The 13,579-nt window shown below is 42.6% G+C and overlaps 1 pseudogene across 1 annotated transcript in view; it reads right to left on the bottom strand.

Moving 5' to 3' along the window:
• The window catches only part of LOC309853317 (orphan sodium- and chloride-dependent neurotransmitter transporter NTT5-like), a 36,418-nt pseudogene extending 29,663 nt beyond the window's left edge, over positions 1-6,755 (bottom strand). The window contains exon 1 of the transcript in view: positions 6,700-6,755. The product of the transcript in view is annotated as an orphan sodium- and chloride-dependent neurotransmitter transporter NTT5-like (transcript). The remainder of the gene's footprint in view (positions 1-6,699) is intronic.
• Positions 6,756-13,579: the final 6,824 nt, after the last annotated feature.

Here is a 13,579-nt window from a genome sequence, read left to right as displayed (position 1 = left end):
TAAAACTAAGCATTTATTAACAGTAAACAAGGGATACATGATCATTAAAAGTTACTGGAATCATTAATTCTTTTCTCCCTTTTGACAGTTATTTTCCTTACTGTGGAATTTCTGTTTACCCCAAAGTAATCTGGGGATTGATAGGGAGGTGGCAAGTGTAGACAGAGGGTGTTACAAAATAACTGTGATGAACTGTATAGCCAGTTAGGTTTTATGGCTTGACTCATTATCTTCAGGGAGGAGATCAACTAATTCTAAATACACTTAGATTGTAAATTATACCAAAATAATTTATTTTAAATTAATATGACCTTAAATTTCAACTTTCATCATCCCCAAATACTCTGAAAACTACTCGAGGGATATTGGCATAGCCACTTATTGTAAAGGTTTTTATTTTAGGAGGTGACAACAATTCCTATTAAAGTCAGTTAAACTGAAATTCAACTGAAATTTAGGAGGGACATCAGCTAGCACCAATAACATACTATTACTATTGTCTTAAATGCCAAAGAAGGGATCAGTCCTCAGTTACACTGCAAACTCAGTGTGATTAAATATTAAAAGTGCCTGCTTGAAACCTTCCACTGAGCTACCACGTTTAGTAAATTGGACCAAATGAATAGATTATCTTGCTTTCTGTTGAATGAATACTTTCTGTTAATGATTTATAGTGCCATATGTCTAATCCCAACTCACTTCTCAGCTGCACAACATCTGTACCTGGATGTCCCACCAGTACTTCAATTTGAAAAAGTGCAGTTTGAACTAGTGTAGCTCCCCTGCCATATGTTCCCTGATTTTTTGGTAATAATCTTACTGAGATACAGATCATATACTCAATCTACCTATTTCAACTGTACAATCCAAGAGCCTTTATTATATTCACAGAGTTGGTCAACCACCATCACAATTCCAGAACATCTTTATCACCCCAAAAAAGAAATTCTGCACCATCTGCTCATCATGGCTTATTAGCTCCAGGACCACTGCTTACCCTCAAGCCCTAAGCAACCACTACTACTAATCTACTTTCTGCCTCTACAGATATGCCTATTCTGTACATTTCATACAAATGGAATCATGGTAATATGTGGTCTTTTGTGATTAGCTTTTTTTCACTTAGCATATTTTCAAAATTCATTGATACTATAGGGTGTATCAATAGTTCATCCCTTTTTGTGTCCAAATAATATTCCACTAAGCCAAATGTTGTTCATCCATTCATCATCAGTCGGTGGACTGTTAGGTGGTCTCCACTGTTTGACTATAATGAATAATGTTATTATGAACATTCATGTATGTTTTTCTGTATGTATGTTTTCATTTCTATTGGGTATGTACCTAGAAATGGAATTGCAGTGTCAAATGATAAAAATGTTTAATTTGGGGTGCCTGGGTGGCATAGTGTGTTAAGCCTCTGCCTTTGGCTCGGGTCATGATCTCAGGGTCCTAGAATCAAGCCCCGCATCAGGCTCTCTGCTCAGCAGGAAGCCTGCTTCCCTCCCTCTCTCTGCCTACATGTGATCTCTGTCAAATAACGTGCCCTGTTTCTTTTAAGGCTGCCATAAATAAATAAAATTTAAATAAAATCTTTTAAAAAATTTTAAAGGGCACGTTGGTGGCTCAGTGGGTTAAAGCCTCTGCCTTCAGCTCAGGTCATGATCTCAGGGTCCTGGGATAGAGCCCTGTATCTGGCTCTCTGCTCAGCAGGGAACCTGCCTCCCCCTCTCTCTTTGCCTGCCTCTCTGCCTACTCGTGATTTCTGTCAAATAAATAAAATCTTTAAAAAAAATTTTTAAGTTTAATTTTTTGAGGAACTGCTAAGCTGTTTTTCAAAGTGACTGCACCATTTCTAACTTCACCAGTAGTATATGAGTATTCTAATTTCTCCATATCCTCAGTAACACTTACTATCTGAATTTTTTATTAGAGTCATCATCATGGGTGTAAAGTAGTATTTCACTATGGCTTTCACGTGCCCTGTTTCTTTTAAGGCTACCATAAGCAACCCATTTGCCCAGAAATGCTTGAATGCATCCTTCCATTGCCAGTTCCATGCATCACTGCCATTGCCACTGTAAGTTCAGATGACTATCATCTCTCACCTGAACTACTACAAAAGCCATAGTAAGTAACTGGACCTCCCTGTTTCCAGTCTCTTCCTTTGACTCAGTCCAAACAGTTGCATTAAACATCAGTTGTAATCATTATACTGTAAAGCTGGAAAACCTGTGATATATATAAAAAGGGGGAAACTTCCTGCAAAGCATACAGTAGGGAAACAAGGAAAACACTCCCTAACTGATCAGTGTTAAGATCACCAGTGATGTCGTGTGGATATCATGAGTCTTTTTTTAATGGTTTATTTATTTATTTTCAGGGCCCCTGAGTGGCTCAGTTAAGTGTCTGCCTTCAGCTTGGGTAGTGATCTCAGGGTCCTAGGATAGAGCCCCGAGTCAGGGCTCTCTACTCAGTGTGGAGTCTGCATCTCCCTCTCCCTCAGCCTCTCCTCCTGCCCCCACTCTTGTGCTTGCTGGCTCTCTCTCTCAAATAAATAAATAATTTTTTTTAATTTTTGAAGATCTATTTAGTGGGGTGCCTGGGTTGCTTGGTTGGTTAAGCATCCAACTCTTGATTTTGGCTCAGGTCAGGGGATTGAGTCCCACAATAGGCTCTGCACTCGGTGCAGAGTCTACTTGTCCCTCTCCCTCTGCCCCCCCGACTTGTTCGTGCTCTCTCTCCCCCAAACAAATAAATATAAAAATAATAAATATTTATTTATTTGGGAGAGAGAGGATAGGAGAGGGGGCAGAGGAAGAGAGAGAATCACGGTCTAATGTGATGTGATAAGAAAGGCACTTACTTCACTTTGGTGGTATTTTTCCAATACCCTTAACGCCAGTCTAATTATGACAAAACATCAGATAAACCCAAATTAAGGGACTCTGCCAATTATCTGATCAGTGCCCATCAAAACTTTGAAAGTCGAGGAAAACAAGGAAACTCTAAGAAACTCACAGAGCAGAAGAGACTAAGGAGATTTAACAACTAAATATGATGTAAGATCATTGATCGGCTCCTAGAACAGAAAGAAGGTATCAATGAAAGAACTGGCAAAGATAAAGAGAAAAATCTTGAGAGCAGAATAGAAAAAGAACAGATTACATACTGGGGAACAAGACCAAATACTGCATACTTGTCAACAGAAATTACAAAGACCAATGAACTTTGGGGAGGGTATGTGATATGGTGAATTCTGTGAAGTGTGTAAGCCTGATGATTCACAGACCTGTGCCCCTGGGCAAATAATACATTATATGTTAATAAAAATAATTAATTAAAAGAAAAGAAATTACAAGGGCACCTGGGTGGTTCAGTGGGTTAAAGCCTCTGTCTTTGGCTCAGGTCATGACCCCAGGGTCCTGGGATGGAGCCCTGCATCAAGCCCTGAAGCATCAAGCCCCCAATCCAATCGAGCTCTCTGCTCAGCAGGGACCCTGCTTCCCCCTCTTCTCTGCCTGCCTCTCTGCCTACTTCTGATCTCTCTCTCTGTCAAAAAATAAATAAAATCTTAAAAAAAAAAAAAGAAAAGAAAAGAAATTACAAAGGCCAAAAGAGAGATGAATAACTTCTTTAAAGCAAAGAAAGCAGAAATTCTATAATCAACAAAAATATCCTTCAAGAAAACAGGATGATGGGGCACCTGGATGGCTCAGTGGTTTAAAGCCTCTGCCTTCAGTTCAGGTCATGATCTCAGGGTCCTGGGATCAAGCCCCGCATCAGGCTCTCTGCTCAGCGGGGAGCCTGCTTCCTCCTCTCTCTCTGCCTGCCTCTCTGCCTGCTTGTGATCTCTGTCTGTCAAATAAATAATAAAACCTTAAAAAAAAAAAAAAAAAAAAGAAAACAGGATGAAATAAAAACTTAAGCCAATAAAGAAAAATGAAGAGAATTCATCACCAACAGACCTACCTTACAAAAAAAATGAAGAAAGAAGTTCTTGAGACTGAGGGAAATGACATCAGAGGGAAACTTGGATCTTTAGGAACAAAGAGTCAGAAATGGTATATATGTAGGTAAATATAAAAAACTATATTGTAGGGGCGCCTGGGTGGCTCAGTGGGTTAAGCCGCTGCCTTCGGCTCAGGTCATGATCTCAGGGTCCTGGGATCGAGTCCCACATCGGGTTCTCTGCTCAGTGGGGAGCCTGCTTCCTCCTCTCTCTCTCTCTGCCTGCCTCTCTGCCTACTTGTGGTCTCTGTCTGTCAAATAAATAAAATCTTAAAAAAAAAACTATATTGTAAAAAAAAAACTAGTCTTAATTTCTCTAAAACATGAATATTAAAACAAAAGTTATAAGTTGTAGGTTTTACACTAAACTTTAGAGGTAAGACATATTAAAAGCAGCAGGTGGCATAAATACTGGACTTACATGGTTGTAAAATGTCTACATTTGTATGTGAACTGATGAAATATTAATACTAAATAAACTATAAAAAGTTAATAACATGGGGGCACCTGGGTGGCTCAGTGGGTTAAAGCCTCTGCCTTCAGCTCAGGTCATGATCCCAGGGTCCTGGAATCGAGTCCCACATTGGGCTCTCTGCTCAGCAGGGAGCCTGCTTCCTCCTCTCTCTCTGCCTCTCTGCCTACTTGTGATCTCTATCTGTCAAATGAATAAATAAAATTTTTTTTTAAAAAGTTAATAATATAAATTGTAATCCTTAGAAAAACTGCTAAATCTTGAAAAGAGTTATAGCTACCAAGACAATAAATTAAAATGAATACTAAAAATTACTCAAGCTATCTAAAAAAAAGATGAGTGAACTGGAACCAAAAAAATTAGCAGAAAACAAAACAAAAACTGGAGACCCAAATCCAATCATAACAATAATTACATGAAATGTTTTCAATTTAAGCATTCCAGTTAAAAGGCAAAGATTGTCAGGATGAATAAGAGAGACCCAATTATAAGCCTCTGGAGAGATGCACCTTAATTTTACACAGATAAATGAAATTAACTTAATAGGAAAATATTTATCTTGCAAATTAAGCATAAGAAGGCTGTAGTGGCCTTATTAATGTAATATAAAATGGGCTTTGAGATAAGTATTACCAGATATAGAGAAGGATATTCACTAATGATTAAAAAAAAAAGGTCCATTCATCATGAAGTCAATATTTACAAATGTATACAAACATAACATAACAAATCTCAGAATACATGAAGTAGAGGCGCCTGGGTGGCTCAGTGGGTTAATCCTCTGCCTTCGCCTCAGGTCATGATCTCAGGGTTCTAGGATCAAGCCCCGCATCAGGTTCTCTGCTCAACAGAGAGCCTGCTTCCCCCTATTTCCCTGCCTCTCTGCCTACTTGTGATCTCTGTCTGTCAAATAAATAAATAAAATCTTAAAAAAAAAAACAAAGTCAACCAAGTGGAGGAGGCTGGAGACATTTCTGTAAGAGTTGGCAGCCCACCTAAGCCCAAACGCCCACTGCTACGATACTCGGGCCGCAGCTTAAATGTAACATACCTCAGAAATAACAAGGAGCAGGGGCGTCTGGGTGGCTCAGTTGTTCAGTGTCTGCTTTCGGCTCAGGTCGCGGTCTCGGGGTCCTGGGATCGAGCCCCGCATCCGGCTCTCTGCCCAGTGGGGAGCCTGCTTCCCCCTCTCCAGCTCCCCCTGCTTGTGTTCCCACTCTCGCTCTCTCTCTATCATAAATAAATTAAAAAAAAAAAAGAAAAGAAATAACAAGGAGCACTTGACTCTCCTCATCCCATGTTGACACCCAATCCCAATCTTCCTTCGTCCAGCTGCAGGGGAGGAAGGAAAATCTCATCCATGAAAAACTACAGCCACCTTTCTAGAACACACTCTGGAAGGGTCTTCCTTCAAACAAGTTTTCTGGCAAATGAGTAATAAACCGGACCCTTCCGTGAAAGCAGTGAGTTTTGGCAAACAGAGACACCGTGAACTGACCCCCACCCCCGCCCGCTGTGCCCCCTACTCAGCCCCGAGGACTGAGCGGCGCTGGTGAGCCCCACACGTGACCCTGCATCACCGTTCCCAGCAACCACTCCCTCAGGCCCATGCCCTCTGGGAAGGGGGCCCTCGGTATACCTCCTTCCCTGGAACTACAACTTCCAGGAAGGAAACGAGGGAGCCGGGGTCAGGTTCAAGGAGCAGGGGAGAATTGTGCCTAATAGGCCGAGGGAAGATGGCTTCCGCCCGGGTTTCCACTGCCGGGACGCTTGACCAGCTGGGCCTCCTCAAAGGTGGAAACCCACAGCCAAGACCCCAAGGAAGATTCAGACAGTGGAGGGGCCGAAACCTGTACGCTGGGTCCTGGGGGAGAAAAAAAGCGGGGGTGGGGGGGGAGGCCTCTCGGGCCTCTTGGAGCCCTCGGCTCGGCAGATCCCAGGACGTCCAAGAACCCCAGCTCGGGAGCAACGCCCAGCATACCCCGTACCTGTGAATTTCCAGGCCTCCCTGGGCTGTCCCCCTCTTCCCAGCCTGGAGGCCCCGTGCTCTTATGTGTGTTCAGTTAGGATAAAAATGAACGTGAAGAAGCCTCAACTGAGAAACTTACCGAACCCTTCAAGCCTCGTCAAGTCAGCTCACAACTCGCTCGGCCTCACGTGTAACCTTTTCCGCTTTTCCTCTGCGCATGCGCGACAGCCCTGGGTGCGCCCTCTACTGATCAAGGCGGGGATTCTGCCGCTCTGCTCCAGCACAACCTTCGACACTGCGCATGCGCGCTTTCCCCACTCAGTTTCCGGTGTGAGCGGCCTGGCCAGCCCACCTCCGACAGTTACCTGTTTAGACCTTGAGCCCAACACCCTTCCACCTAAGCGCGCTTCTGAGGTCAGGCTTTTAGCCTCATCCCTGGTCTGGAGCATGCACTTTGCTTCCATTGCCCTGGGTGAGGTGGAGATGAGGGGTGAGGTGGGAAGCTTGTTCTTCCCAGTTATTTTTCTTGTTATCAAACTTTTGGTATGTATTTAAGCTTCCCCTGCTACTACCCAGACCCCAAATATGTGTCCAAGAAGACAGACATGGACTTTGCCTACAGAGAGCTCAGAACCCCACTGGGATTGCAGATGTGTAATATTAATAAAGGGTAACCCCACTAAAATTGAGTCTGGAGGCCAGAAAGGGGAGCTCTCAAACCCTACCACCCCAGTCAATTGTAGACCCAACAGGAAGAAACATAACTTTCAGGTGGATACTACTTGACTACCCCTCCAAGAGAAGGAAAGAAGAAAGGTTTTCTCCTACCCAGCAACACTCCAGCCAAAGAGAGACTGTCACAACTCAGCCAATGAAAAGTCACTACACTTCAAACTCCCACGTGGCTCCAATGGAGATCTGTGTTGACAAAAGACCCCCAACTCCTACCCCTCCTCTATAAAAAAGTAGTTTGGGGTGCCTGGGTGGCTCAGTGGGTTAAGCCTCTGCCTTCCGCTCAGGTCATGATCTCAGGGTCCTGGGATCGAGTCCCTCGTCAGGCTCTCTGCTCTGCGGGGAGCCTGCTTCCTTTCTCTCTCTGTCTCTGCCTGCCTCTCTGCCTACTTGTGATCTTTCTGTCAAATAAATAAATAAAATCTGTTTTAAAAAAATTTAAAAAGTAGTTTTCCCCTTTTTTCTTGGACTTGTCTGTGGTTTTGCCATAGCTTGCTTGTCCTGAATTGCAATTCACTGTCCTAAAAAAAACTCTTTTTTTTTTTTTTTTTTGCTGGTAAAATCACTAATAGTTTTGTCTTTAAGAATACTTGATGATTGGGGCGCCTGGGTGGCTCAGTGGATTAAGCCTCTGCCTTCGGCCCAGCTCATGATCTCAGGGTCCTGGGATAGAGCCCCGCATCGGGCTCTCTGCTCCGCAAGGGAGCCTGCTTCTCCCTCTCTCTCTGCCTGCCTCTCTGCCTACTTGTGATCTCTGCCTGTCAAATAAATAAATAAAATCTTTAAAAAAAAAAAAAAAGAATACTTGATGATCAGAAGTAGGATCCAGAGAAGACAACCCACCTCACCCCCAACAACTCCAAAGCTGGTGAGCAAACACATGCCAGTACCCACAGAGCCAGTTGAGTTCACTGCTTTCTTGAGGACCCTGGAGTTTGAGGGTAAGTTTTTCTCCTGGATTTCAAGCTCCACTCTCTGTGTTTTCAGCTCTCTAGGCATTACTTAGGGTCTGTTTTAAGACTTTGTTCTCTCTAAGACTATTTATTTGGACATTGTTCCAACTCTGGTTTGGAACTAGGCTTCTTCTTGTTGCAACTGTCTTGTCTAGGAATTTTTCTCTTTGCTCTAAATAGAAACCTCTAAGAAATGGGATTCCCAGTCATCCAAACACTTTGAGGCCGCTCTGCCCCTTCTGGGACCCTGGTCCGTATTTTGGCACACTCCTAACTAAATGGAATGACTTGACCAAAAGTGTTTCAGAACTCCAATAGCAATGATGGGGAACTTCCAATCTCTCCAAAGTTGTTTTAGTCAAAATTAAATTAGAAAACGACAGCTCAAAAACACAAACAAAAACCCCAAAACAAACAAAAACCTGAATGCCTATTATAATCGGTACTTTGAGGCTTACAAATGTTTTCAGGATACTAAATATGCCTCTTTGCAAAATATGATTTCTAAATTAACTGAGACAAATGTTTTTGTTATTTTTTGTTTTTGTTTTTGTTTTTTTAAAGATTTTATTTATTTATTTGACAGAGAGAAATCACAAGTAGATGGAGAGGCAGGCGTGGGGGGGGGCAGGCTCCCTGCTGAGCAGAGAGATCATGACCTGAGCCGAAGGCAGCGGCTTAACCCACTGAGTCACCCAGGCGCCCCTTGTTTTTGTTTTTTAAGATTTTATTTATTTATTTGACAGACAGAGATCACAAGTAGGCAGAGAGGCAGGTAGAGAGAGAGAGGAGGAAGGGAAGCAGGCTCCCCGCTGAGCAGAAGGCCCGATGCAGGGCTTGATCCCAGGACTCTGAGATCATGACCCAAGCCAAAGGCAGAGGCCCAACCCACTGAGCCACCCAGGCACCCCCATAAATTAACTGAGACAAATGAACAACTGAAAGAAGAATGTCTTCTCAGGCCTCTTTTTCCTCCTCCCTGCCCCCAACCTCTTTTTATCTCAAGACACTCGGCAACCTCTCATGCCTTTTTCCTCTGCACAGTCCCCACCTCCTCTATATCCACTGTTCCCTGGTTCTAATTCTTGCACTGAACTTCCCTTTTCCTGAAACTCTCTCCATCTCCCTCCTCTCCTGAATATATGAAAACCTGCCCCTTTTATTTTTTTTTATTATTCTTTGGGGCAGGAAATATCTTAAGAGAGAAGGAAAGAATCCCAACCAGGCTCTGAGCTGGGTTCGTAAGCAGAATGCAGGACTTGATCTCACAATCCAGAGATCATGACCTGAGCTGAAATCAAGAGTCAGACACTTAACCAACTGAGCCACCTAGGTGCCCCAAACCTGCCCCTTTTAAAGTTAAGTCCTCCGAGGAGCCAAATAAACTCCAAATTTCTTATGTTCCCTAGACCAAGGCCAAATTGTGAGCCATAGTCAAAGAGTTTCCTAAGATATGGTGCACCTGGGTGGCTCAGTCATTGTCTGCCTTGGGCTCAGGTGGTGGTCCCAGGGTCCTGGGATCAAGCCCCACATCAGGCTCCCCACTTGGCCAGGAAGCCTGCTTCTCCCTCTCCCAATCCCCCCATTTGTGTTCCCTCTCTCACTGTCTCTCTCTCTGTGTCAAATTTTTTAAAAATCTTTTTTTAAAAGTTTCCTAAAATAACTTGTGGCTGCATAATTTTAATCTGCCTCCTCCTTCGCCTGGCATTCTCTTTTCTCTGTGTCTTCTGTGTGTCCCTTACAATATTGGACACTCATTAAATTTAGGGCTCCCTCAGATAACGCAGTTTGATTTCATCTCCAGATCCTTCATTACATGTGAAAAACCTTTTTTTCCCAAATAAGGTCACATTCACAGATTCTAGGACATGAACATATTTTTTTAATTCCAATAATTTAACATACAATGTTATATCAGTTTCAGGTGTACAATATATTCAACAATTATATACATTCAACAATTGTATACATTATTCAGTGTTCATCATAAGCGTACTCTTAAACCCCCTCACCTATTTCACTCATCCCCCCACCCACCTACCCTCTGGTAACCATCAGTTTGTTCTCTATAGTTAATCTGTTTTTAGGGTTGTCTCTTTTCCTCTTTGTTTGCTTTTTTCCTTAAATTCCACATATGAGACTTAGTTCACTATGCATTATATGCTCTAGATCCTTCCATGTTGTTGTAAATGATAATATTTCATCATTTTTATTGGCTGCATAATATTCCCTTATATATCACATCTTTATCCATCATCTATTGATGGACACTTGGGCTCTTTCCATAATTTGGCTATTATAAATAATGCTGCATAAACATAGTGGTACATATCTCTTTGAATTAGTGTTTTAGTACTCTTTGGGTAAATACCTAGTAGTGGAATTACTGAATCATATGGTAATTTTTTTTTTTTTTTTTTTTTTTGAGGAACATCCATACTGTTTTCCACAGTGGCTGCAACAGTCTGCATTCCCACCAACAGTACCTGAGAGTTCCTTTTTCTCCACATTCTCATCAACACTTGTTGTTTCTTATGTTTTCAATTTTAGCCATTCTTACAGGTGTGAAGTGATATGACATTGTGGTCTTGATTTGCATTTTCCTGATGATTAGTGATGTTGAGCATCTTTTTCATATGTCTGTGGCCACCATCTGTCTGTCTTTTTTGGAGAAATATCTTTTCATGTCTTCTGCCCATTTTCAGTTGGGTTATTTTTTTGGGTGGGGTGTTGAGTTGTGTAAGTTCTTTATATATTTTGGATACTAAGCCTTTATTGGATATGTCATTTGCAAATATCTCTTCCCATTCAGTAGGTTGTCTTTTGGTTTTGTCAATTGTTTCCTTTGCTGTGCAGAAGCTTTTCATTTTGATGTAGTACCAAAGTTTATTTTTGCTTTTGTTTCCCTTGCCTCAAGAGTTGTATCTAGAAAAATGTTGCAGGGCCAATGTCAGAGAAATTATTGCCTATGCGCTCTTCTATGATTTTTATGGTTTCAGGAATCACATTTAGGTCTTTAATCCATTTTGAGTTTATTTTTGCATATGGTATGAGAAAGCAGTCCAGTTTTTCCAACACCATTTATCTTTTTCCCCACTGAATATTCTTGCCTCCTTTGTCAAAGATTAATTGACAATATAATCATGGGTTTATTTCTGAGCTCTCTATTCTTTTTTTTTTTTAAGATTTATTTATTTATTTTAAGGGTTTTTTTGTGTTTTTTTTTATTTGTTTGTTTTTGGACAGAGAGAGAGAGACAATGAGAAAGGGAACACAAACATGGGGAGTGGGAGAGGGAAAAGCAGGCTTTCCTCTGAGCAGGGAGCCCAATACAGGGCTCGATCCCAGGACTCTGGTATCATGACCTGAGCTGAAGGCCAATGCTTAACAACTGAGCCATCCAGGGACCATTTATTTATTTATTTGAGAGCGAGTGAGCATGAGGGAGGGGAGGAGCTGAGGGGAAGGGAGAGAATCCCAAGCAGACCTGCTGAGTACATAGCCCAGTGCAGGGCTTAGTCTCACAACCTTGAGATCATGTCCTGAGCCTACACCTAGAGTTGGATGCTTAACCGACTGAGCCACCCAGGCACCCCATGGGCTCTCTCTTCTGTTCCATTGGTCCATGTGTCTATTTTTGTGCCAGTACCATACCGTTTTGATTACTACAGCTTTGTAATGTATCTTGAAATCTGAGATTTTTATACTTCTTTTTAAAGACTGCTTTAGCATGGACATAACTTTTGAGAGGGGAGGGGCAGGGTATCACCATTCAACCCACTACAATCAGTACAGAAGTAATGGTAGTTATTTGTGTGGAAAATGATGAGAACCTAGATTAGGATGGTGGCTAAGAGACAAGTGGATGGATCTGAAATGTGTGTTAGTAGTAGAACATAGAGGACTTAAATTTGGCTTAGAAGGGGAGCTGAGGGGTAAGGGATGAGGGACCAGTGTCCTGAGTGAGATTTGGACTTAGAGTTATAGAAACTGAGTCTAGGTTTCAAAAGACCCTTTCAGGCCATGTGGGGAATGGATGGAGGGGTGAGACTAAGACCAGGGAGGAGCATGAGGTTTGAGTCCAGGAGGGAGAGCACAAATCCTAAGCCAGCCCAACTCAATCATACAGAGAAAAGTGGAGAAAGTAGAGAAGCAAGAGGCAGAAAGGATTAGATTAGGGAATGATGTGCTGTATGGGAAAGAAGGAGAGAGAGAATGAGGGCAGCCACCCAGGGGTTGGCCCACCAAGGAAGGAAGAATCTGTGAACTTGAAGACAGATCTCTTGATATTTTCCAGTCAGAGGAGAAAAAAAAAATAAGAAGGATACAAAAAAATACACACACACACACACAGAGAGAGAGAGAGAGAGAGAGAGAGAATGAAATATTATTTAGCCATGAAAAAGAAGGAAATCCTCCCATTTGCAACATGGTTGAGACTGGAGGGCATTGTGCTAAGTGAAATTAGCCAGACACAGAAAGAGAAATACTGCACAGGATCATTTAAATGTAGAATCTCGGGGCGCCTGGGTGGCTGAGCGGGTTAAAGCCTCTGCCTTCAGCTCAGGTCATGATCTCAGGGTCCTGGGATCAAGTCCCACGTTGGCTCTCTGCTCAGCAGGGAGCCTGCTTCCCTCTCTCTCTCTCTCTGCCTGCCTCTCCGTCTACTTGTGATCTCTCTCTGTCAAATAAATAAATAAATACTTTTTTAAAAAAGAATATAAATTTTAAATATAGAATCTCAAAAACAAAAATTTTAAAAGCCAAGTTCATAGACACAGTAGAATGGTGCCTGTCCAGGGCTAGGGCATGGGGGAAATGGGGAGATGTGGGTCAAAGGGCACAGACTTTCAGTTAAAAGAAGAATACATTCTTAGGATCTAATGTGCAACATGGTGACTATAGTTAATAATTCAGTATTGCATACTAGAAAGTTGCTGAGGATATCTGTTAAGGGTTCTCACCACCAAAAGAAGAAAAAAGTTAACTCTGTGCAATGATGAATGTGTTATCTTGAGCTTGGTAATCATTCCACAGTGTATATGTTATCAGATCTCCCTGTTGGACACCTGGGTGGCTCAAGCAGTTAAGTGTCTCCCTTCAGTTCAGGTTATGATCCCAGGGTCCTGGGATCGAGCCCCACATCAGGGTCCCTTGCTCAGTGGGGAGCCTCCTTCTCCCTCTGCCTGCCACTCCCCCTGCTTGTGCTCTCTCTCTCTGATAAATAAATAAAATACTTTTAAAAAATCATCATGTTGGGGGCACCTGGGTGGCTCAGTGGGTTGGACCTCTGCCTTCGGCTCAGGCCATGATCTCAGGTTCCTGGGATGGAGCCCCACATCGGGCTCGCTGGTTGGCAGGGAGCCTGCTTACCCCTCTCCCTCTGCCTGCTTCTCTGCCTACTTGTGATCTCTCTCTGTCAAATAAGTAAATAAAATCTTA

This window comes from Mustela nivalis, assembly GCF_964662115.1.
Source record: "Mustela nivalis genome assembly, chromosome: 18".
Taxonomy (NCBI): Eukaryota; Metazoa; Chordata; class Mammalia; order Carnivora; family Mustelidae; genus Mustela; species Mustela nivalis.
This window is presented reverse-complemented; position numbering and strand designations above follow the sequence as displayed.